Source organism: Chrysochloris asiatica, unplaced genomic scaffold (assembly GCF_000296735.1).
Source record: "Chrysochloris asiatica unplaced genomic scaffold, ChrAsi1.0 scaffold00052, whole genome shotgun sequence".
In the NCBI taxonomy this organism is placed as follows: Eukaryota; Metazoa; Chordata; class Mammalia; order Afrosoricida; family Chrysochloridae; genus Chrysochloris; species Chrysochloris asiatica.
In genome coordinates this window covers 14,508,635-14,533,052 of record NW_006408570.1, presented here as the reverse complement: position 1 = coordinate 14,533,052, position 24,418 = coordinate 14,508,635, and the positions used below count along the sequence as shown (strand labels likewise).

The window sequence follows — 24,418 nt, the reverse complement described above, 5'->3', positions numbered from 1 at the left end:
GATTGACAGCTTTGCTGGGTAGAGGATTCTTGGGTGGCAGTTTTTTTCTTTCAGGGTTTTATATATCTCTCCCCATTGCCTTCTTGCCTGCATGGTTTCTTCTGAGAAATCCAAGCTTAATCTGATTTGCTTGCCTTTGTATGTTTTATTTCTCTTTTCCACAGCTGCTTTCAAAACGCTGTCCTTATCTCTGATTTTGGAGAGATTGATTATTACATGTCTTGGGGATTGTCTTTTAGGGTCTATCCATCCTGGGGTTCGTTGAGTTTCTTAAATGCTTATCTTTTCACTTTTCAGGATGTTAGGAAAATTTTCTTCCAGAAGCAATTCAACTATCTCCTCTGTGGACTTGTGGGATTGTTTCTGTTCTGGAATGCCAATAATTCTTATGTCATTCCTCTTCATGTTGTCCAACATGAATCTTAGACTTTCTTCAGATTTTTTTAATCCTTTTTTTTTTATTTGCTCTTCTATCTTAGTAGTATTGAGAGATATATCTTCTAGCTCACTAGTTCTGGCTTCTATCTCTTCAATTCTACTTCTTTGGCCTTTCGGTGTATTGTCTATTTATGATATTCTATTATTAATCGTTTGGACCTCTTTCTGTAGGTTTTGAATGGTATCCAATGCTGTATCTATCTTGATTGTTCCTGTAGCACTTTCCTGACTTCTTCCTTATTTTTCTCAACTCCATTGTACAATGTTTTGATACATTTTATAATCATTTTTCTGAATTCCGTCTCCAGCATTTCCAAAGCCTGCTCATCTTCCAGTATGGAGTGTAGGTCTAATTCCAGCTCATTTGCCTCAGTCACTTTATCTCGTTTCTGGACATGTGCTGATATGGTCATCTGTTTCTGTTTTTTGGGAATATTCAGGAGTTATCTGGAGCCTTAATACTTAGATGGATATGAATTTTGGTGTTTTTTTTTATGCTTTCTGATTGCCTCCAGGTAGATGTGATAAGGAAATAGGCTTCCCTTTTTCCTCTTCTTCTTAAGAAATTTCAAGATGCCACTGTTTGTCGTTGTTATGTAATTTAGAATTTAATTTTCAGCCTATTTCCCAGGCCTTTATCTAGTTATAAACAGTTCAGGGCTGGCTGTGGCCGTTTGGTTTTAAGTGGAAACTGTCTCTTTAAATTTCTAGGAGATCTGTGCGCATGCGTAGTAGAACCCTCCGAGGGTGGGGCTGGGGTGCCCACTAGCTCAGGCACCCCTATAGTCACCAGAATGGAGGTGTGCAGACAGCAAGGGACCAACGGACAGATACCGAAAGAAAAGAATGTCCACACCACTATCTCCACGGCTCTGTCAGGCGTCCGCCGCCGCTCCAATCCTTCCCTCACTTGGCCCCACACAAGATGGTGGCTCCTGGAGCAGCTGAGTGTCCCGAACCAGAAGGCAACGGTTTTCTTGCTTCTGTCACAAACTCCCCCAACTGTAAGTCTTCCAACCTTCTAAGTATTCCTTTATATGTGGTTCAGAGTTCTGGGACCATTCCCTGAGCCTACTTGGTCCTGTATTCTGTGTTATTGCTGACGAACTCCTTACTGCACTTCCACCCGATCTGCCATCTTGTTTGTTCTCTCCCTATACATCTATTTTTTGTTTTTAAAATTTTTTGGTAAAATTAGGATCCCATTTGACAATTTCCACATAAATTGTTGGGTGACATTGTAATCAATGTGTAAACATTCTTTCTAACTGTGTTCCGTTTGTTCCCTCTCTTGTAGTCTAGTTTCCTTGCTTGCTCCCTTATACCTTTGTTTTGTACTGCTGATATTGTTTAGTGCTTATAGTGTTGGTTCTGACCCATAGCGACCCTGCATAGGGTTTCCAAGGAGCAGGTGGTGAGTTTGAACTGCCGACCTTGTGGTGCAAAATGACTTTACAGTCCAGCGCATTAACCCACAGTGCCACACCAGGAATCCAACCGCCCTATAAGGCAATCTCAGGGGATAGGCTCGGTTCTAGGTTTAAGAATATCTCAGGGCAGTCATATGAGTCCTCTGTTCCCTACCATTCCTTTGTCTGACTTAAATTTATATTTCCAACCAGAATTATAGATCAAATTGAACTAATGTGACACCTGCAATCAGTCTTTTTTTAAAAAAAATTCTTATTTTTCTTCTATCTTTACCTTTATGGTATCTGGGTGGTACAAACAGTTAAGCTCTCCCCTACTAGCCAAGAGCTTGGTAGTTTGAACCCCCTCAAAGATACCTCACCTCATAAGACAAATCAGAACCTTAAAAACCCACAGAGCAGTTCTAGTCTGCACAAGAGGGGCCACCATGAATTTGAATTGACCTAATGGCAACCAGCAACAACAAATTATCTTTAATTATCTATCCTAATCATACCTATTCTTACTGGGGAGTCCTGGTGTGGCACTACGGAATAAAGCACTGGACTGCAAGGTGGGTATGAATCACAAGGTCGGCAGTTCAGTGCTTACCCTATAGCACCACACCAGGACTCCATATATACATCTAAATTTCTACATATCTTCAAATTTCATATGCCTTACATTTCTCAGTAAGGATCTCCTCTTATTATTCTCACAAACTAACACTTTTCAATGTACAGGATGTTATACATTAACATGATTATTTTTCATAATAGAAATACAAATAAGATTCTATTAAACATATTGCTTTTCTCTGAAGACTTTGATACAGACATTAAATTACTGATATTTGTGTTTATCCAACACGGTAGGTTTTCTCCCTTTCCCTTTCTTCCCTTTGACCATCGAGTATTTGTTCTATCGCTTGAGTTAAGGATCTACAAGGACAAACAGCAAAGCTTCTTACTCATTCTAGCTAAATCAATTAAGGTTATTCACACATTAAATGAACACTAGAGAAAAGTCTCCATTTTTTTTTTTAATCAATAAAAAGTAAGTTTATACTAAAGGGTTTATTTTGTTTTGAAAAACAAAAGCAAAACCTAAAACCCAGGGTTCTCAAATTCACTGTATTAGTTTGTGACTCTTGCTTCATTTGCCTCCAATATTGTGTAGGTGGAAGAAAGAAACCAAGACATTCAGAACAAAATGTGAAGTCAAGGGAAATTTTGCACAGCAATAAATTGTGAAAACCACTTAAACTTACTGCCAGATAAATCTTTTATAAAAAACACAGATGGAGGCAATCAATGAAAAAATATTAGGCTCAGAATACTATAACTTCAGAGATGTTATTTTCTTAAAACTAATTTGTTTTTCAATAAACTTCAATTAGAACCATATTTGACTACACTTGCCACCTTTTCTGAGTATCTTTTTAAAAAGATTAAAATTCTTAATGACACCAAATATATTGATTCACCTTTTTACTATTAGATCTGATTATGAAAGTATTCTTTATTATTCTGCTTACAAATTTTTCAAGAGAACTCATTTCAAGTCACACTGTAATTTAGGAAAGCCTATTTTAAATGGGCTCTCCTGTACTTATAAAACACTCTAAGACATATATAAAAAGAAGAACAAGATGATGTAGAATGCTGTAGTTAGATGTCATCAAGTCAGCACCAACTCAGTGACCCTATGCACAACAGAATGAATGAAACACTGCCTGGACCTGGGCAACCTCACAATCATTGCTAAGCTTGAGCCCATTGCTGCTGCCACTGTGCCAATCTATCTCGTTGGGGGTCTTCCTCTTTTTCTCTGAGGCTCCATCTTACCAAAAATGATATCTTTCTCCAGGAACAGGTCCCTCCTGATAATATGTATGAATTATGAGAAATGACGTCTGGCCATCCTGGCTTCCAAACGGTGTTTCTTGCATTCTGGCTGTACTCCTTTCAACACATATTACTGGTACTACTGAGCCATATACAATAACAGGGATCTCTTTAGTTAATGTTATTAAACTAACATCATAAAAGATGTTTTATGGGAAATTTATTTAACTATTAAGTTTTCATGGAAACTACTGATTACTTTTAAGAGACACAATTTAATACAATTTATTTACTAAAAACAATTCTCAACTCTGTTATTTATGCTATTAAGAATTATTGTGGTGGCTGAAATTTAAAGCTCTCCATTTGATGTGTTTGAACTAGCACCAACACTTTTGATTTTTGAGCTTTAAAATATGTATATTTTGGACCTATAATAATCTAAATTCCTTCCAATTTCCCCCAAACTTCTAGTGAATGGCTGTCTAGACTATCACATATCACAAATTATTAACAAAAATGTAATAAGTGCTCACTAAACACCTGTAAGAAATTCTGATAGTCCTTTAAGACTTTCATGAATTGTCTTTTCCAATTGGGAAGTCTTTCCTTACCAAATGGGTATATTCTTTTTTGAACTTCCACTGTTTTATGTAATTCTTTAATAGACCTTTATGTCCAGTTTTACTTTATAGTTATATATCCTTCACCAGTTAAATTGTCTTGCTCATTTTGTAGCTCCTAGGTGGAGCTGTGAGATAAATCACTTGACCATAGTTCAAAGTCACCAGCCACTCCTCAGAAACCCGCTACAGGGTAGCTATGAGTTAGAATTGACTCCTGCTCATGGCACTTAACAACAACAATACTGAAAGTGAAGACCTGGTGTGGCGCTGTAGGATAAGTACTGGACTGCAAGGTCAGTCTGAACAACTCACCAGCTGCTCCTAGGAAGTCCTTAACAACAACAGTTATACTGAAGGTACAAAGAAAAGAGGATGTTACAATCTTATGGCACCTTTATTTTAATTTAAAAGATAAAACATAGCAAATACTTCTATGGTGTCCAGAAAGAAACAAAAAAAAGCAAAGACTGTACATATTAAGTTAAAGCCTTTTGTGAATGGACTGCTCATTTACATGCAAATTAACATAAAAAATAAGAGGGGCCATCTATTTGAGATTGATACATAAATATTTTTCTATATCATTTCATAATCTGGTGTTAAAAAGGAAGAGCAGCCATACAATCAACACTGGATGGCTAACCACAAGGTTGGCAGTTTGAGTCCACCAGCTGTTTCATGAGAGAAAGATAAGATTTCTGCTCCCACAAAGATTTGCAGCCTTGGAAATTGTTTCCAAGGCCATTATGAGTCGAAACTGACTGGATGGCACTTAATATTACATGCCTTTGTTAGAAACTGAACTGCAGATGTAATTTTCTCTTCCACTCCATAATTTGGTGTAAAAAGGAGGAGCAAACCATACAAAGTGCATCCTATTTTCCATTTTGATAACTCAGTTTTCATTTTCACACTAAAATCAAGCATAGAAATCAACATGCAAAGCCTTTGTTAATACCCTTCATCACTCCGACTCTCCCCAAGGTCCTGAATGTTTCAGAGAGGTCTTTATACACTTCTTGGTCTAAAAGCCAACTCTACTTAAGGCATTAAAGAAAGTGTTAGCCTAGAAAGACATGTTAATAGAGTTATAAATCCACTGCCCTATACTACAGGAATTAGCTAGTAACAAACATGATTTATTACAGCTGATAGGAAAAGGAAAATTCAAAGTATAGCATTTACTAAAGCACAGAAAAAAATTTATTTTGATATATTTTCAAAGTCCTTCTGAGGTGAAGTCTCAGCAATTCTCATTTATACGTTGCTTTAATACAGTAATTTGGAAGTGAATTCATACAAACCCAAAATGGTATTAAATACTAAACCAGAAAATAACTGATCTTTACTAGTTGAGTGCTAACCCTTAAAATGGAAAAGGTAGTATTCATTCGCAAGCATGTTGTTAAGTGCTACCCAGTTGGTTCTGACTCACAGTGACCCTGTATAGGGTTTTCTTCCTGAGGAGCGACTTTTTGGAACCACCAACCTGTGGTTGGCAAACCCGTGTTTATCATCTAGAGCCACTGCGCTCCAATATCAAGCATAAAGGACATCTATTTTCTGTTGCCCAACACCTACCCTTCCTCTGGCATAATGGTATCATCATTTCTCTTTTGGAGGAAAACCTTCCTTTATTCTTACTTGTATCTTGGTGAATTGATTAAATTTGCAAACTCCATGCAAACTGTTCAGTTCCAGACAATCAGAGTTTCCACATTCCCTTGGCCACCATGGGAGTGGCATATGATCCAGTCAGGCCAATGGGAGGCAGTAAGACTTGCTAAGTTTTCTAGGAAAAAAAGATGGACCCTGTGAGAATTTAAGCACTGATGGGGCTGAAGTTACTTTACTTATGTAGGGTTGGAGAATAAAAGCCAATATCGAAGAAACACACTAAGAAACATACAGAAAATGAGTCGTGATGACATTATTTATTTGAGACTAGGTTGAGCCATCCTTGAAGTCACACAAATTGTGGACCAGTGACATAAACCAGCAAATTTCCCTTCTTCATTTAAACCAGTTTGAGTTATTGGTCACAAAAGAAAGACTCTTAATATGCCAACTATTTTAAGTGTATTTGTTTCCCTATGAGTAAATCCATTAGGTCACAGAATTCACTTCCAAAAAGAAGGTAAAGACACACACTTTCTTTTTATAGATAATTCTGGTTTTTCGAAGTTCATCCTCCTTCTACTTTCCTGTTCCCCAAAGTTCAAAGGCTTCATGACTTCATATGGTCAGACTTTATTTTGTCTTAATACAAAGGGAAATTTTTGCTGCAAAGGAATAAAACACCCACAATGGAAAAAAGAAAGTAACAATAAATAACTGGAAGGGGAGCGGGAAACACAAGTCACAAATCACTTACTTAAGTTTTAAATAGCAGCCAAATGTTCTTTTACTAGAACCCTAAATGATTGTCAGAAACTAAGCTTACAAAATTAAGCAGAATTCAACTACATACAAAATACTAAAATCAAAGTTCCTATTCAAAAAGCAGCCAATAAAATTAAAGTTCATGGGAAAACTGCTTGAAAATGGAAATATCTTGGACTTTTAATAACAGGCACATCCCTACATAATTTCAAAAAAGATAAATTAATAAAAAGATTCATAAAAGCACTTACTTAAAGCATACTATGTGCATATGGCACATTATGGAGTTATTCTGAAAACCTTAAGCAAAAGAAGATGTAGCAAAGTAAATTACTAGTTACTTTAAAGAGTAACAAAATAATACTAGTACTCTACTTTTTAGGGATTCAGGTGACTTAACTGCTAACATGAGAGGGCAGAAAAACAAACAGTGCATTTCAAATAAAATAAAATAAAATTAGTATGTAATCCTTGTGTTTCTTAGATCATACTGAAATGAACTTTATCTGCATATTTTACATTCTCTGTACAGAATCCACAATACAAGAATCTTTTAAGCACCAGGTGTGAGCATTAGAATTAATTTCAGTACTCTTCTGATCACACTGAGACCATTTATATGGAGTCTGTATACAAGAGGTTGAGACTAATTATTAGTATACAAGAGGCTGAGCCTAATTATTATTAGTCTATTAAGATGAAATAAAACATAATGGTTGAGGGAACTCTGTAGTCTATCTATGTTTATCTCCTAGCACCATAGTTTCTAGTGTGGCGCTGTAGGATCATCACTGGACTGCAAACCACAAGGTCGGTGGTTCAAACCCACCAGCTACTCCCTGGAAACCCTGTACAGGGTTGCTATGAGTCTGCTCCTCAGAAACCCTGTACAGAATCGCTATGGGTCAGAACCAACTCGACAGCACTTAACAACAACAGAGCTTATCATAATAAGTGCCAGCAGTTTTCAAAGAGCTTTACCCATTAATTATTTTAAGTTCTAATAATATTTTTGGGAAATAATATTTCTAATCTATAGATGAGGAAACTTGAAGCTCAGATTAGTGACTTGCTTGAGGTTAGTCACATAGCTAATAAGTGGTAGAAATGGCACCTGGGATTGCAACCTGAGCAGTCTTGGTTAAGAATCTGTATTTGTAACCATCCATTCTATTACCAAGGAGCCCTGGGTAGGTAGTGTAGTGAGTTATGTGTTGAGATGCTAACTGCAAGGTCAGCAGTAGAATCTACCAGTTGCTCCACAGGATAAAGATAAGGCTTTCTGTTCCCATAAAGATTTACAACCTTGGAAACTCTACAAAGGGTCACTGTGAGTTGGAACTGAGTCAACAGCACATCACCACCACCACCACCTCTGCTGTTACTCAATAACATAGTGCTACTTACCTGATATGGTTGTTATAGGAATTAAAGTGTCTCATACATAATAATAGCTCAATAAAGTTTACTGTTTGGATTGGAGTTCTTCTGACTGTCATTATCCATTTACAGTTATAAAGATTAAAAATACTAATCAGGTAAAATGAACAAAAACTACAATTGCAGAGCTAGAGCCCAGGTTTCTTGACTCCCACTCTAATATTTGTTCTGCTTCTTTATGAACCCTCCCCAAAGACACAGTAGGTTCTGAACTTCATTATTCTGAGATTTTTCACATAAATCATTTATTGTTTGTTGTTAAGTGCTGACAAGTTGGTTCCAACTCATAGAAACCCTGTATAGCAGTTCTGAAGAATGGCCGGTGGGTCAAAATCATATACCTTTAGCTGTGCTATGAAAGGCCCAAGTGGCTCTGAGTTCTATTTTCATTTACTTAAAATCTTCTCTTCACACTGACGTCTCTTTGGATTGTATTCTTCGCTGAAATCATCCCTCTTTTAAAAAAGTAAAAGTGGTTCGAGAATTATTTAGAAAATTAAAATTCATGAAATGAAGTAGTCATGAAATGAGTTTAAATCAAATGATCACTAAGCACTTTACTCCATTTAGACTTTAAAGTATCCCCATGAATTGTCTTTAATCCTTGGCTTTTAACTAACACTACATGAAACACAAACATGTTGATTTTGACTATAAAGAATTCTTAAACTCAAGCAGCAAATTTCAGCCTTGTGTGTGTATTCCGTATCTTGGTGTGGTGTTGTAGGATAAGTACTGTACTGCTAACTACAAGGCTGGCGATTCAAACCAACCAGTCACTCCTCAGAAACTCTATAGAGAGTTGCTATGAGTCAGAACCAACTTGATGGTACTTAACAACAATGATATCATAATAAAGGATGTGTTAATACATTCAAAGATTTAAATAAATGCCCCAAACCTCTAGGCTGCATCATTGTTATCATCTAATGATCTCTGATTAAAATTTTCTGACAATTTTACTTCATTGTGAGTTTTTCCATATGACAATTTTTCTCTGCAAGCTTAGCTATGATGACTCAGGATACCTAGATTCTATGAAGACGTTTTCAATTTAAGGGGTAGGAAGAGAATGTGAGGGGGCCTACTGAATCATTAACAGCCTACTCAGTTCTGAACCTAGCAAATCCTCTTTGGAAGTCATTTTATTGATAGCTTTAGGAGCAAATTCTGGTTGACACCTTAAAAAATGGTCTTAAGAGCTAAACTCTTTGCAAATAAATCCAGACATACCATTTCTAAAGACACACAACCAAGAAGCTTTAGCAAAATTTAGTTTTCTTATTACTGTCTGCGTCAGTGATGCATTTTTAAAAAAAAGTGTCTGGAATCAGTAAAGTCACAGATCTTCTCTACGTTGGACAGTTTAAGAGCTCCTTTGGAGAACAGATACAACTAGCTTAGAAATGGACTCACTGTTTCTGAGGAAAATTAGAGTAATGAAATGAATAAATTTTAAAAGCTTTCAGCTATATGAAAGTCTGCCTATAGGGCTAGGGTTTCCAATAAGAAGCAGCATCTACTTTATAAAACACACATCTTTAACATCTCTTTTTCATGAATGAAAAGCTAGTTTTGTAATTTGGAGGGTTTGGGCCTTTGCTTACCACCTAAGTGCAAGGTCCTGGTGTGGCGCAATGGGGAACTGCAAAGCCGGTTTGAAGCACAGGCACCACCTCTCTGTCAGTGGAGGCTTATGAGTTGCTATCATACTAAACAGGCTTCAGCGGAGCTTTCGGACTAAAACAGACTACGAAAGAAGGGCCTGGTAATCTACTTCCCAAAACCACAGTAACTCTATGGATCACAATGGTCTGATGGAAAGGACTGGGTAGCATTTTGTTCCATTGTGCCTTAGGTCACCATGAATCCGGGCCAACTCAACAGTAGCTAACAACAGTGAAAAAAGACTCAAAGCAATATTCATAATGTTAACTGTTGTCTGAAATAAAATGAAAATTAGCTATTGGTGCTTCTCGTACATGCAGTTCATTAAATCTGGCATAAGCCCTGAGGAACATGAAGTGCTGTGGATAGTATCTGCCAAGAGCCAAGAATACAGTACCTAAGGTTTTAAAGAACCAACACTTCAAATAGTTTTCACTTATTGTTAAAATGAATTAACTGTGCTTTCTAAAGATTAAGCTACCTGAAACGCTAAGCACCACAAATGGTAAATGGTAATGTCTACCAACTAGCAAAAAATCAATCTCTTCTAGTTCCTGAAAGAAAGACTGACAGGAAAAATAAAGAACAATACAGGCAGATCGACTGATTACTTCAAGAACAAGCAAGTTGCTCACCCAGGAGACATCAAGGCAAGTGGCCAGGTCCCCGCCCCCTCAAGGCAAACCCCTTTCCAAGAGTAAGACTCAGTGGGAATACACACTCTGATTGGTGACCACGTTCATCACCGATAAGGAAAAGTGAGGGAAAAACAGCAATGAAGCTATGAGCTAATCCCTACAACGTTCAATAGACTCTTGTGAACCCGGGTGGAGACCTGGCTGGCCAGCAGTATGGCAAGACCTGGGGACTCTTGGGCCCAGAGTCAGTGACATAGCCACAGAAGACTAGAGTGGAGAGTGAAGTGTCCAGCTGATAAGAAGAGAGAGCATATGCACAAGAACACCCACAATAGCAGATAATATCCACCTGACCTGGCTTCAATGGCTGGATGATCAGAACTCAACCAGAAGAAGAATGTGGGAAAAAAGAATAATCTGATACAATTTGATGGACTTGACCTACAGCTATGGAAGCAGTAGCTCAAAAGAGGGAACAAATCTTCACAGCGAGGATCACTCCCATCCCCTCCACACAAGGAGAGGACAGGAATGGGCAACTTGGACATTGGCTACCCAGAATGCAGGGGATTACAGAGGCAAAAAGTGACTGGTTTACAAGCTTTTAAGAGGGAACCTAGATCCAGAGGGCGTGGAGCAAGGTAGAATCTCCACTGAGTAGCATCCAATCTGTCTAGGTAGGGTCAAGGAAAGGATATGTGGATAGGTCTCTTGTGATACAATGGTGAATAATTGTTATCAGGACTGACTGTAAGGGCTGAAAATGTAAAGATAGACATTTTGTAGCAAAGGAGGGGAGGGATTAACGTTGCAGTCTAGGGACAGAGGTCTCTGGGACCATCAAGGGAGAAGAGTGGAGAACGGAACCCTACCCAGAGAAGCATGGGACGGGGGTGGGGGTGGGGGTGGGGGTGGGCAGGTTTGCGGGGTATACCCTGTGGTTGGTGGATGATGCATATGCGTGGAGGGGATTGTAACCATGGCAAGGAAATGATACATGATGAGATCAATGTGAAGCTAATGTTCTCCAGTGTAAACTATCAAATAACTCAAAATAAACCATCCTATATGCTTCAATTAAAAAAGAAGAAGAATATGCACAGCAGAACATATACATCAATTTAATTACTTTTACATATACAATTTGGAGTCCTGGTATGGCACTGTGGGTTCTGGTGCTAGACTGTAAAGTTTGAAACATGAAGCCAGCAGTTCAAGCTCACCACCTGCTCTTTGAACACCCTAAACAGGGTCACTCTAGGTTGGAGCTGTCAGCACCTAGCAACAACAACGACAACATATGCAATTCAGAGACACTGATCACTTTTCAAGTTGACTACTCTCACCCTTCTTTTTTGAATTGTTTCTCCCCCATTAACATAAAGTCACTGTCCCCTAAATGTTGCATCCACTCTTTCAAGCCTCTCATCAATTTGAGCCCGAATAAATCAAAACCAAACTCATTACTGTTGAGCTGATGTCAACTCATTGGGGGACTCTATAGGAAAGAGTAGGTAGGGTTCCATATGGTTCCCGATGCTGTAAATCTTTCTAGAAGCAGACTGCCACATCTTTATGCCATAGACCAACTGGTGGGTTCAAACTACTGACCTTCTGGTTAACAGCCTGACACTTAATCCAGAGTGTGAGCCCTAATAGATAATTCTTTAACAGAACATAATGACCAAGGCAGGCGTTTTTTAATAAGCAAACTAAAACAAACTGGGTTAGGGGCAGAAAAAAAAAAAAATCAATCTCTTCATAATTCATTCTTATGGAAAGGAGAAGTTACAAACTTCGTCACCACTTTTTATCATTTCCTCTTGACTGTAAGAGAGAAATCTAGACACAGTTTTCTCCCAAGGTTTACCATTTACAACTATTATCACAGTGATAAAAGCCCTACACACTTGACATTTTCAGAAATGACAACAACCAACGTCAAAAGTGGAAAACAGCTTTTGAAATTTTACTAGACGGGTAATTCTATGATTAAACTAAACTTTGTGGCACTGTAAGATAAACACTGAACTTCTAACTGTAAGATTTGGCAGTTCAGACTCACCAGTCGTTCCTCAGAAACCCTATACAGGGTGGCTAAGCCAGAACCAACTCAACAGTACTTAATAGTGTAGGTGTAGATTCTGGATGGAGGCCGGGTTAACTAAGGAGGCCTTCAAATCAAGGAATCTATTAGTTTCCCACATCCCCAATGCCAGAATAGAACTGCCCCATAAGTTTTTTACTGAAGCTCATTTTATTCCCCGAGTGGCTGGTATGGTTGAACCTCCAATCTTTTGGTTAGCAGCTGAGTGCTTAACCACAGTGCCACCAGGATTTATTTCACTGTATTATTCAGCTTATAAAGTATTGTATTTTTGATGAGATAATCAAAATAGTTCTCTTGTGGTTAACTGATAGAATACAACATCTCTACCAGAAAACATACACACACACACAAAAAAAAAAAAGCCAAGGGAAGATTGATTTCAAGTCTCTCTTATGAGTGTAAGCATCGCAGACAGCACACTGTGGAAGTACTCATGGTACAACTAAAGCTGACAATGGACAATGAAGAACCAGTAGCAGACACATGAGGATATTCAAGCCTGAAGGAGGGGTGTGGAATTATGAGCATCTCATAATGTGCACACAGAAAAAAAAATTTCTTTGCTGAAAAAATTCAGCAAAATACCTACTGCTGAAACCATATACAGAACTTGAACAATAAACTGAACTCTCAAATAATTATTGTTAATCATTGTTACTAATTCCAAAATTAAGTATAGGTTTTATTATGGTCATAATGTTTAAGTCAGGGTTCCCGGGAGAGGGGACAAGAGGTTTGTGTTCAACAGCTAACCTAAAGATTGGCCGTTTGAACCCACCCAACAGTACTACAGAAGAAAAGCCTGGTGATTTACTTCCATTAAGATTACAGCCAAGAAACCCTACGCAGGAGAGCTCTACTCCTTTAACACATGGGTTACCATGAATCTGAATCGACTAATGGCAATTAACATTTAAGTCAACATGAAATATAAGATGTCCTGTTTGCAAAACAACTTCTTTTTCTTAAATGTGGTTGGTAACTGCCATCGTGGAGGTTCCCAACTCATAGCGACCCTGTAAAAGATTTCCAAGGAGCGGCTGGTGAGTTTGAACTGCCAAATCTGGGGTTAGTAGTCCAGTGCTTATCCTACAGTAACACAAAAAGATTCTTTAAATAGAAGCTGCATTATTATGTTCTTTGCTTAATTTACAAAATTTGAGTCTTTGCTAATAGGTCATGGACATGTAAGTAGATTCAAGTCTCAAGAGTTATCCATGGATATACAGTTGTGAGGGCCCAAAATCTTCTCTTTCTCCACTTCTCCCTCTAACACTTCCTCTCCCATCATGTTATGTATCTATTACACAAAAATTAAAATGAAAAACAGATTCATAATCCTATCACCAAATCAACAGATTTAAAGCCGCTTACAAAAAAACTACTGTCACTTTAATTTTATGGATGAGCCAAAGAAAGCTTGCTAAAATCTTTCAGAGTTAATGGAAAGTCCAGGAATTAAACTTGGGTTTTGTGTTCCATGCTAATGGTCTAGTGTTTAAAGCATATTAACTACTCCAATCTAGTTCAATCCTGATAGTATGCACAGCGTATTAAAAATAGGTTATACAATTGCATTACATTTTAAGTGCCATCTCTTCAATCTTGAAAGCAAGACACCAAAGGAACTAGATTTCTAAAAATTCACTGAAAAGTGTTTAAAAATAAGTTGTTATTCCTTTTATTCCTATTGCCACTTGAAAAAATTTACTATATATAAACACTCACAAACTACTTCATCTCCTTAAATTCTACACACTATTGGTTGTTGTTGTTGTTGTTATGTGCTGTGGAGTCGGAACCGACCCATAGCGACCCTGTACAGGGTTTCCGAGGGTGTAAATCTTTACGGGAGTAGAAAGCCTCATCTTTCTCCCGCGGAGCAGCTGGTAGTTTCGAACTGCTGACCTTGCGGTTCACAGCCCGAGTCGTAACCACTATGCTACCAGAGCTCCCTTACACACTATTGGTAGAAATAGATAAAAACACAAAAGAAAGCATTGTGCACCTGTCCTCTTCCCCTTACACATGACTGACTAGTTAAAGAATGCTTTTTTTTATTCATGGTTAACAGCAGGGTAGAAATCATTGAAGTTAGGTTTTTTCAGGGTGTGAAAATTATTCTTATAAACAATTGTTGTTAAGTGCCATCAAGTCAGTTCCGACCCATAGCAACCCTGTATGGGGTTTCTGAGGAGCAGCTGGTGAGCTTGAACCGCCGACTTGGGAGTTCAAACAGCTTTGCAGTCTGGCGCATTAACCCATTGCGCCATACCAGGACTTTATAAACAATGAAAAGGTATAATTATTCAAAAGGAACATTCTCTACATATGTTTTGGCCTATGAATATAAGGCCAAAAAAAATTAAAGATGCACATTTATTGGTTTTGGGGATCATTCGAACATTTAGATGGAATACAATTTCTTCTGTAATTTTAATAATAATGATAAAAATCATTACAAGAAATCAGTACATTTTTGAAGTAACTATGTTGCAAAGTAAAGTATAAATATAAGAAGACTTTTGGATTCATTTCTAACGTTAAATGTGTGTTCATTTTTCTGTTCAACCAACACATGCCATAACAACAAGGTTATACAATTTCATTATAAAAGCTCTCTTTGATTTGAATGTTAGACATAAATGAAACTTAATCTGAAATGGTTGTTTTGATTAAGCATTGAGAAATTTGCATGGTCTTGTACTTTTCTGTAATGTATCAGATAGAAATTAGAGACCCAAATGAATGCAATCCCCTTCATACCAGTCATTCTAAAAGGTTATATCCTTATTCCACAAGATGCTATTATTAAAACTCTTCTTTAGTCTATCAGTGGATCTGAATTTCAGCAACAGTAATCCGTCTCAGAAAGAGTTTGAGTTTTAGAAATAGCCTTAAGTTATTTCCTATTTTCTTTTTGTCAAAATCCTGAGTCATATCTGATTTTAAAAGCGATCATGTGATGAATGCCCCCCCCCTCCACTTTTCTTAAAAAACAAGGGTCAAATATAAAGGTATGAGTTATTTTCATGCATGATTCTTTAACTGGCTTTGAAGGCAATTTAAAAATATATATACATGTAGTGGTGGTGGTGGTTATGTGCCGAGGAGTCGGTTCCGTCTCATAGCGACCCTGCACAGGGTTTCCGAGGCTGTGAATCTTTATGGGAGCAGAACGCCTCATCTTTCTCCCGCGGAAGAGCTGGTAGTTTTGAACTGCTGACCTTGAGTTTGCGGCCCAATTCGTAACCCCTGCGCTACCAGAGCTCCATATATCGTAGATCTGGTGAAAGCCAAAATTTGACAGGATTGTCTTGGGTTTTTTTCCAGCTCTTGCAAGTGTTCCACCTTTGACACAGTACCATCTTATCGCTTTTCTATTGCTAGTCATTGCGACCCTATATAGGGTTTCCAAGAAGCAGCTGGTGGGTTTAAACAGTCAACTTGTAGTTCAGTGCTCAAACTATGGTGCCACACCAGGACTCCAGTGGAAAATATTTGAGTTTTCCTTCTCTCATAAATTTCTGCCTTCCGCAAATTCCAGGTTTCACAAGTTTAACTATTATTTTGAGTTGTTGTTGTTATGTGCCGTGGAGTTGGTTCCGACTCATAGCAACCCTGCGCAGGGATTCCGAGGCTGTTAATCTTTACAGGAGCAGAACGCCTCATCTTTCTCCCGCGGAGCAGCTGGTAGTTTATTTTGAGTACACCTTCTCATTTATCAACTATCTCATTCTCTGACATTTTGCATTTACAATAGTAAAAAATACAATTGATTCCACTCTTTTGCATATTAGCAATGTACATCTGGCAGTAATGAACTCAGAAGCACAGACAAGAGTGATGCTAGTTTTAATGGGTAAGATTCTATGTAATTTGGCCGAGCCATGATCCTCAGCAGTTTGGCAGTTATGTTATAGTGCAGTCTTCCTCCATATTTGCATAAAGCCAATTTTGTCGTAATGACCTCCTGGGGTCTGTGGAACCTAGCCATATTGATGATAAGTGAGGAGAGGGTATAATGTTATGGTTCTTGGATTAAGTACATAGCTTCCACAGCGACTACATTAAAGCAGAACACTTTGTCTAGGTAAGTGTGTAAATAAATATTCTTACTCTACAGCAAGGATGGGGCAACACAAGCTGATCTTTTTCACCCTTCCTTTACAATTTGGTCTTTATTTCCTGTTACTCTTTCCCACTCACTCTAATCCTGACACACTGGTCTTCTTGTAGTTTCCTGCATTCTAGCCATGCTCTCATCTCTGGGCCAACATACTTGCTAATTCCTTCTGCCTAGAATGTTTTGCTCCCAGATTATCTTTAAAACTTCCTCATTTTCTAAGCTTCCTTGTTCAAGTATCTATCACCTTCTTTTCCGGCTACCTTTGAAAACTACCACCACCACCTCATACATTCCATAGTCTCCCTTTGCTGCTTTATTTTCCTTTTTTCAGAAACCCTGTATAGGATTTCCGAGAAGCAGCTGGTGGGTTTGAACTGTCAACCTTGAGGTCCAGTGTTTATCCTATATCACATCAGGACTCCATATGTATGTGTATGTTGTGTGTGTGTATACATATATTTTATATACATACATATATACACACATACACATATGTATTTTATGCTGTTAAGTGCCATTGAGTCGGTTCCGACCCATAACAACCCTGTACAAGGTTTCCTAGGAGCAACTGGTGTGAGCCTGAACCACCGACCTTGTAGTTCAAACAGCTTCGCAATCTGGTGCATTAACCCACAGCGCCACACCAATATGCCATATATATTAATATATGTATATACAAACACACACAAATTTTTATTGTTGTGTGCTTTTGAGTTGATTCCAACTCACAGTGATCGCACAGGACAAAGCAGAACTGCTCATAGTGTTTCCAAAGGCTGCAATCTTTATAGAAGCAGACTGCCACAACTTTCTTTCATGGAGCAGCTGCTGGGTTGGAACCACTGACCTTTCAGTTAACAGCCGAGTGCTTAGCCATTGTGCTATCGGGCTCCTTATCCCTGCTTTGCTGTTGCTGTTAAGTGTCACTGAGGTGGTTCCAACTTCTAGTGTTTCTGAGGAGTAGCTGGTGGGTTTGAACTGCCAACCTTGTGGTCAGCAGTCCAGTGCTTATCCTACAATGCCACGCCAAAAAGTGTACTTCCATTTCCAAAACATACTTTAATGTTGAAATTTAGCATGATAAGTTACTGACTGTATTTCTTGTCAAGTATATTTAAACATTTACTAGTTTACTTTAGACAATTTAGGGGGAAAAAACAAACTGTGGCCAAGAAAATAATAGAAAAGAAATTGCAGAAGATGGTGGGAAACTGGGGTACTACATATTTTTGGAATTAGCAGCGTCTCAAGAGGTTCATCATAAAAAAATAAAAAGTCAGCAGCAAATTCGTTGAAAAGGAAATAAATTACATGTGTATTGAATTAAACTTTTTTTTTACACTACTTGAATGTTTAAGATTAACTGAGGGCTGATAATAGTTGTTCATGATTTTCCTAACTTATAAGCACAAGCAACATGTTTTATTTTTCTGTAAAAGACATTTCCAGGTATTAAATTATTACAGGGGTGACACACAGAATAGTATGTAGAATAATTCTCTGAAACAGCATTTATTGTGGCAAAAAAATAACTAAACCATCTTGTACAACTTTCTGAAAAAATAATCAGCTCTTAGAATCACTTACAATTCCTTTTTCTTAAATCTCTGATGAAGGCCTTTTCTTCTAGATTATTTCTAAAGGAAGCTACGCTAATTGAAAGCTCCAGTCAGACATTCATAGATTTAGGTTACTTATTTCTATTGAAAACATATACACACAACAAATTCTCTGACATTAACTCAAGAAATTTTATGCTTTCTTTTTATTATTTGTAAATTCATTCATAATCAATATAAAAAAGTTAGTATTCACCACCCGTTTTCGTTTGTCTTACTGTGGTGGCTTTTATGTTGCTGTGATGGTGGCAGCTATGCCACTGGTATTTCAAATACCCGCAGGATCACCCATGGGGGGACAGGTTTTAGCTGAGCTTCTAGTCAAGACAGACTTGGACCAAAGGCCTGGTGAGCTACTTCCAAAAGTTCACCAAGGTAACTTTATAGATCGCAACATAATATTGTTCCATCAAGTGCTAAAAGATGAGTGCTAGGTTGGAAGTCACTCAAAATACACACTGGCCACAACAATGGATTTGAACATGCTAATCACGGTGAGGATGGTTCAGGAGTAGGGAGCAGCTCCTGTGGACACGAGGTCATTGTGAGTCATAGCCAACTCAACTACAACTAACAAGAGGAGGCTATTAGGCAATTATTTTCAATCTCTGGTAGAAAAAAAATATTCAAAGAAGTGATCCATTTAAGGTAACATCAAAAAAGCTAGCAGCAAAATTCAAAATCATATCCAGATCTTTCACTGACCAGTATTTCTTGTCTTGACGTCCCTATGCCAAGGAAATTTTTCTCTACATAAGTCAATCTTAAAGAAAAACCACAATTATCCACACCCCCTCCCCACAATCGTGCAGTTTTAAAAACTCTCCAACAACTCAACTCCCTTGAAAGAATGACTTCTATTTACTTTTCCTGTGTGATTATATATTTAGAGGGAATCTGGAAAAGATAGCTATATATCTATAAACAGAAAGTGCTCTGTAGAATTTACTGTTTATAGATTTTTAACTAGAATTTGTCCCTTATACTTAGAGGGTGCCAGAAATGTTTAATATTGTATTCTTTAAAAACATCGTCAGGTTTCTGCCACTCTGTGGGTTTTATTCCTTCTTTACTTGGGCTCTTAAACATGCGTTATTTCTCCTTTACAGGACTTACTGTTTTTCTATCCTTTTGGAACTTTTGGAATAGCGAAACTTTTCAAAAAGAAAAAAACTCCTACAGCCACCTTAGTGCCATCATAGATTTGTCATTTAAAATTTTTGTGGTTACGAATCGGGCTGCGAACTGCAAGGTCAGCAGTTTGAAACCACCAGCTGCTCCGCGGGAGAAAGATGAGGCTTTCTGCTCCTGTAAAGATTTACAGCCTCAGAAACCCTGATCAGGGTCGCTATGGGTCGGAACTGACTCGACGGCACTTAACAACAACAACAACAACAACATATAAAACTAAAACATATGTAGTAAAGTACTCCATGTAAGCTTTTCTGACTCAACTAAAACAAGGTCTATATTGAGAAGTACTTATGAAAGTATGTTAGACTGTTTTCAATCTTAATCTTCTGGCTTAAAGTATCAACTATAGACACTTCTTTCTAAAAACAACAGTTGTTCACAAAACAGAATTACATAGCTCTTTTCACTTGACCTTCTGACAACCACAATAAAGCATTTTCTGAAATGACAGAACTCTTAATATGGAAATGACATTTAATGACAACTTGAAAGGAAGATGAACAAAGTCAAGTGGAAACACACTCACGCTTTCCCCTGAAATTTACCTCAGCAGCACTCAGGAGTGCTAGACCTAGTCCTCCACCCTGTACTTTTCAGTCATTTCCTTTGAGGGGTCCAAAAGAAATAATGAGTGGAACCTACTCAACAGAAACTAACAAAGAAATAAGGAAACGAACAATGCCAAACTTCACCAGTCAACACTATATCCAGCGGCCTCTGGACTTGTGACTGAGCAAAGACACTGTATACTAGCTTCCCTAAAGTACAAGTTATTGTTGTTAAGTGGCATCAAGTCAGTTTTGACTCACAGCGACCCTGTATAGAATTTCTAAGGAGTGGCTGGTGGGTTTGAACCACCAACCTTGTGGTTAGCAGTCCAGCGTTCATCCTACAGCAACACACCAGGACTCCAAAGTACAAGTATCCCTGGTAAATCTGGTTTGTAAGTGCTAAAATAAAAGTTTAACATAAGATCACTTAACTGCTAATCTTAATGAGATCATACATCATCCTCACCCCCCCACCATCTGCCACTAAGGCACAACTGACAGCTTACTAACTAAATATTACTATTACATTACAGCACTTCTACCTTGCTAGTAAAAAGCTACGTGACAGCAGCTTTTTGAAACTGTAAATTTATTAGATGAGATATTATAATCACTTTAGTACATGCAACTTTCCACACACATTTAACTGTCCTATTTTCCAATTGTTTGCTTTAAACTCAAGATCTTTTACCATACTAGAGAAAGAGAAAAGGTTTGGGGTGTAGGGAAACTAATAAAATAAACGTTTTATTTTCTGATGCCACCACAAGAATCTAAAAACTCAACATTAAATTCAAGAGGAATTTAGGATAAATGAGACTACTCCCTGTTACTACCATTTTGATCATTATTCACATCAGAAATAACTAGTAGAAATGATGTTAGATATTAAACTTTGGTGCTTTCCAGTTCTGTTCAACTATTAAAACTTGTCCTCAGAATTAAGTCCTTTACTCCAGAGAGGTTGTTGGTGTGAATAAAAAGCATGGGGAATTCAGAGGTTGTATTTGGCACAGTGGTTAAACACTGGGCTGTTAACTGAAAGTTGATGGTTCTAACCTACCACTCTCAGTCTGCTTCCATAAAGACTGGAAACTTTAAGGGACCATCTTGTCCTATGGGGTTGCTATGAGTTGCAATCAACTTGATGGCAGTGGGTTCATTTTTTTTGGTTTATGTGCACAAAAAAGAACAATTATTTTGAGAGATGCAAACTTGATCACATTTTCTCAGCAAGGTATAAATAACATATAGCGTCAAAAGAAACAGAAGAATTAAAGAAATTGAATCTTCTTCACAATTCAAAATTTTATGCTCACATTATTAAGCAAATGAAAATTTTTTAAATCTAGTATTTCTCCTTAATTATAAAAGCAATATATATATATATAAATGTCTACATATTCAATGTAGAAAAAGGACAATACCAGTTGGGAAACAAAAGAACTGCTGCTATAAAAACAACTAACATTTTGCAGAACAAAAAGTAAACAGCCTTTGAACCAAAGCAAAACAGAAAACCTTTTCTTACACTTAAAGCTTCAGTCTTTGGCAAAATTAGCACCTATCACAAGGCGTCCAATAATATTTACTGATATCCAATTTGATGACCAAACTAGGGGATGGTTCGTGGTGCTGTTAAAACCTAGAAACACTCCTTGTGTGTAGTGATTTAAATCTGTTAACAATGTACACTTAGAAATACACATCTCTCTTTCCTCATCGCTGCTCCTTTGCCTCATAAAAACTTGCACATATAAAAATCTAAGCAGATGGGGAGTTTATGATTTTCACAGTATTTTTCCAACTTGGAACATTTTTCAGTAAGTCTTTGAGGTTTTAAGATTGAAAACACTATGTAAGAAAAATTATTGCTTGAGCTACCTAACAATTACCCAGACTTCTTTCAGACTTCAGTTAACGTGTAAGTAAAATGAGCATCTTTAACTTCTCCACAGGGTATTGGAGAACGAGTTATTATTACTCATAAATGCTTTCAGGTCCTCAGACACCAGGCGCGGAAGAAGATCAAGGGTATCCATCAATTAAAGAGCTATCCCGGGCCTCAGTTTACCCACTTACGGAAACGGGCTTATTAACTTGCTTCGCAGGGCCCTCGGAGGTGTAATTAATTAGTGTTTTTAAAATGCTCAGCGATCCCAAGATGAAAGGAGATGCGAGAGACACGCAGAGATGATGACAATAATCATAACAATAAAAAGAATGACTAACTTGGAAGTCGACGTTATGTAAGGAGGGAGAAAGAAGTTATCAGATTCGCACAAACAAAAGAAAAACACACTACCCTTTGTTTCTTTCATTTCTCTTTTCCTCCACGCCGCGGGCACTAGAGCCGTGGTCTGGGGGCCCGAGAGCGCGAAGGGCGAGGGGACTCGGAGTTGGTAGCAGAGCGCCCCGCTCCAGCCGGTGGGGGAGGGTGCGCGGGGCCAGCTCATGACAAAGGCGCTTCCTTCAGCGAGGGCGCGGGATGGAGGCGCCGCAAACTCCGCTCCCGGCTGTCTCCAGGCGCGGGGGCGCGCGGACGAAAGCGAGAGTGGGCCGCCAGCCCCGGGAAGCCGCCGAGGAAGTTGCGCGCCCACCTTCTCCGTACCCCTCGCCCACCCTACCGAGATCCCTCCCGCGGCGCACGGCGGCGGCCATCGCCGCCACCACCACACTCACCGGACAATTGTTGGTGGCCGGTATCCCAGCACTGCCCCGAGATCCGGAGTAAGCGGGTGAAGTGTGTGCGCCGTGAGCGCAAAGAGACAGACCGGCGTTTCGCCGCCGCCTTCCCCGCCAGCCGGCCAAGCCCGGCGAGGAGGAAGTTGACCGAGGAGCTGAGAGCTAAGAAGCTGCTGGCGGAGGGAGAGCCGCGGGGCCCTCTTTGTGGCGCGCTCCCAGAGGGCCTGAGACAAATCCAATCGTGAGGCAGGGCTGGTGTTGCTGTTGGAGGCGGCGGCGGCGGCGCCCCCCGACGGTCCCCTCCGCCTCACACCGCCTCTGGGTCACTGACACACACTCGGAGGGAGGGGAGGGGACAACTGGGAGGCGGGGCCAGAGGGAAGGAGCAGGGCAGGGCCACATCGGTAGGCGGTGCTGCAGTCCGAGAGGGCTCTTGGGAATTGTAGTTCTACGACTGATGGAAAAAGGATACATTGTTGCAGACCCTTCCAGCTCTTACTTTGCACTGCGCATGCTAGGGAGAAGAGGCTTGGCCCCCACCGTTACCACGGTGACTAGGACACTAATCAAAGGGAGCATGTTAAGAGAAAAGCGACTGTTGATTGAACAAAGCCCCAGTTTTGTATTAAAGGCAGTTTCCAGGTTACAAACTTCCGAATTACAAACAATTTAGTTATGAACCAACCCTATAAGTCCATTATATTAAAAATATTAGTGGTTTGGAAAAAAAAAATTGTGGTTTGTAACAACAAATGGGCAGTACTTTGTAATGGACATCAAACCATTATTGTTACCATTATTTCTGTCTTATGTTATATTATGGAGCCCTGGTGTGGTGCGTAGGGTACGTACTCGACTTCAAGGCTGTTTTGAACCTCAAGGTCGGGGGTTCAAACTCATCAGCCGCTCCTTGGAAACCCTATACAAGTTCACTATGAGTCAAGCCGACTTGGCAGCACTTAACAACACCAACACATTATATTATGCATAGACAGGAACACCATATACTAATACAGACATTTGACTGTTGTACCTACCTGTTCTGATTTACATACAAATTAGACTTAAATACAGATTTAGGAATAGAACTCATTACTAATTCGTTGACTGCCGGTCTGGTGTTACTGGGGATCCTGCAGTTAGCTAGTCCTCCTACTTCCTTCACCCTCAATGCCTATCCTCACCACTCACAAGTGTCCAGTGAAATCTAACTGCCTCCTGGTATTTTGGTCTTCTTCCTTGATGCTTAATTTTGTTCCATAAATCCAGAAGCAAAAATGCCCTTTCCTCTGACTTCCTTCAAACTTCCTCTCTTTTAAATTCAAGTTTCTTTCTTTACCTCAGACTTATAGAAATGTAGTTGCGTCTAATAACTTAACAATTTGGTTATAAAACTATTATATACAAACCTGCTATCAGAATCCCATATGTCAGTTGTTTCACTCACTTAATCACATTTAACTTTAAGGTCAGCAAAGACAAAATTTAAGCTAAGATCATTATACTTTACTTGATTAATTTAGAATGATCCAGATTTGTTCATATTAAGGTCTATATCTTTAAGAAATACAATTTCATAAAGTAGTTATAAATTCAAAAGATTAATGAAAAGTTGAAAATTGGGTACCACATATATGCACATATGTATATGTTGTTGTTGTTAAGTTCTGTGGAGTCAATT

The 24,418-nt window shown here is 38.7% G+C and overlaps 1 protein-coding gene across 1 annotated transcript in view; it reads right to left on the bottom strand.

Moving 5' to 3' along the window:
• Positions 1–23,115, bottom strand: part of PELI1 (pellino E3 ubiquitin protein ligase 1) — a 74,554-nt gene extending 51,439 nt beyond the window's left edge. The window contains exon 1 of the mRNA XM_006862963.1: positions 22,735–23,115. The gene's annotated coding sequence lies outside the window, so the exon portion shown is untranslated. The remainder of the gene's footprint in view (positions 1–22,734) is intronic.
• Positions 23,116–24,418: the final 1,303 nt, after the last annotated feature.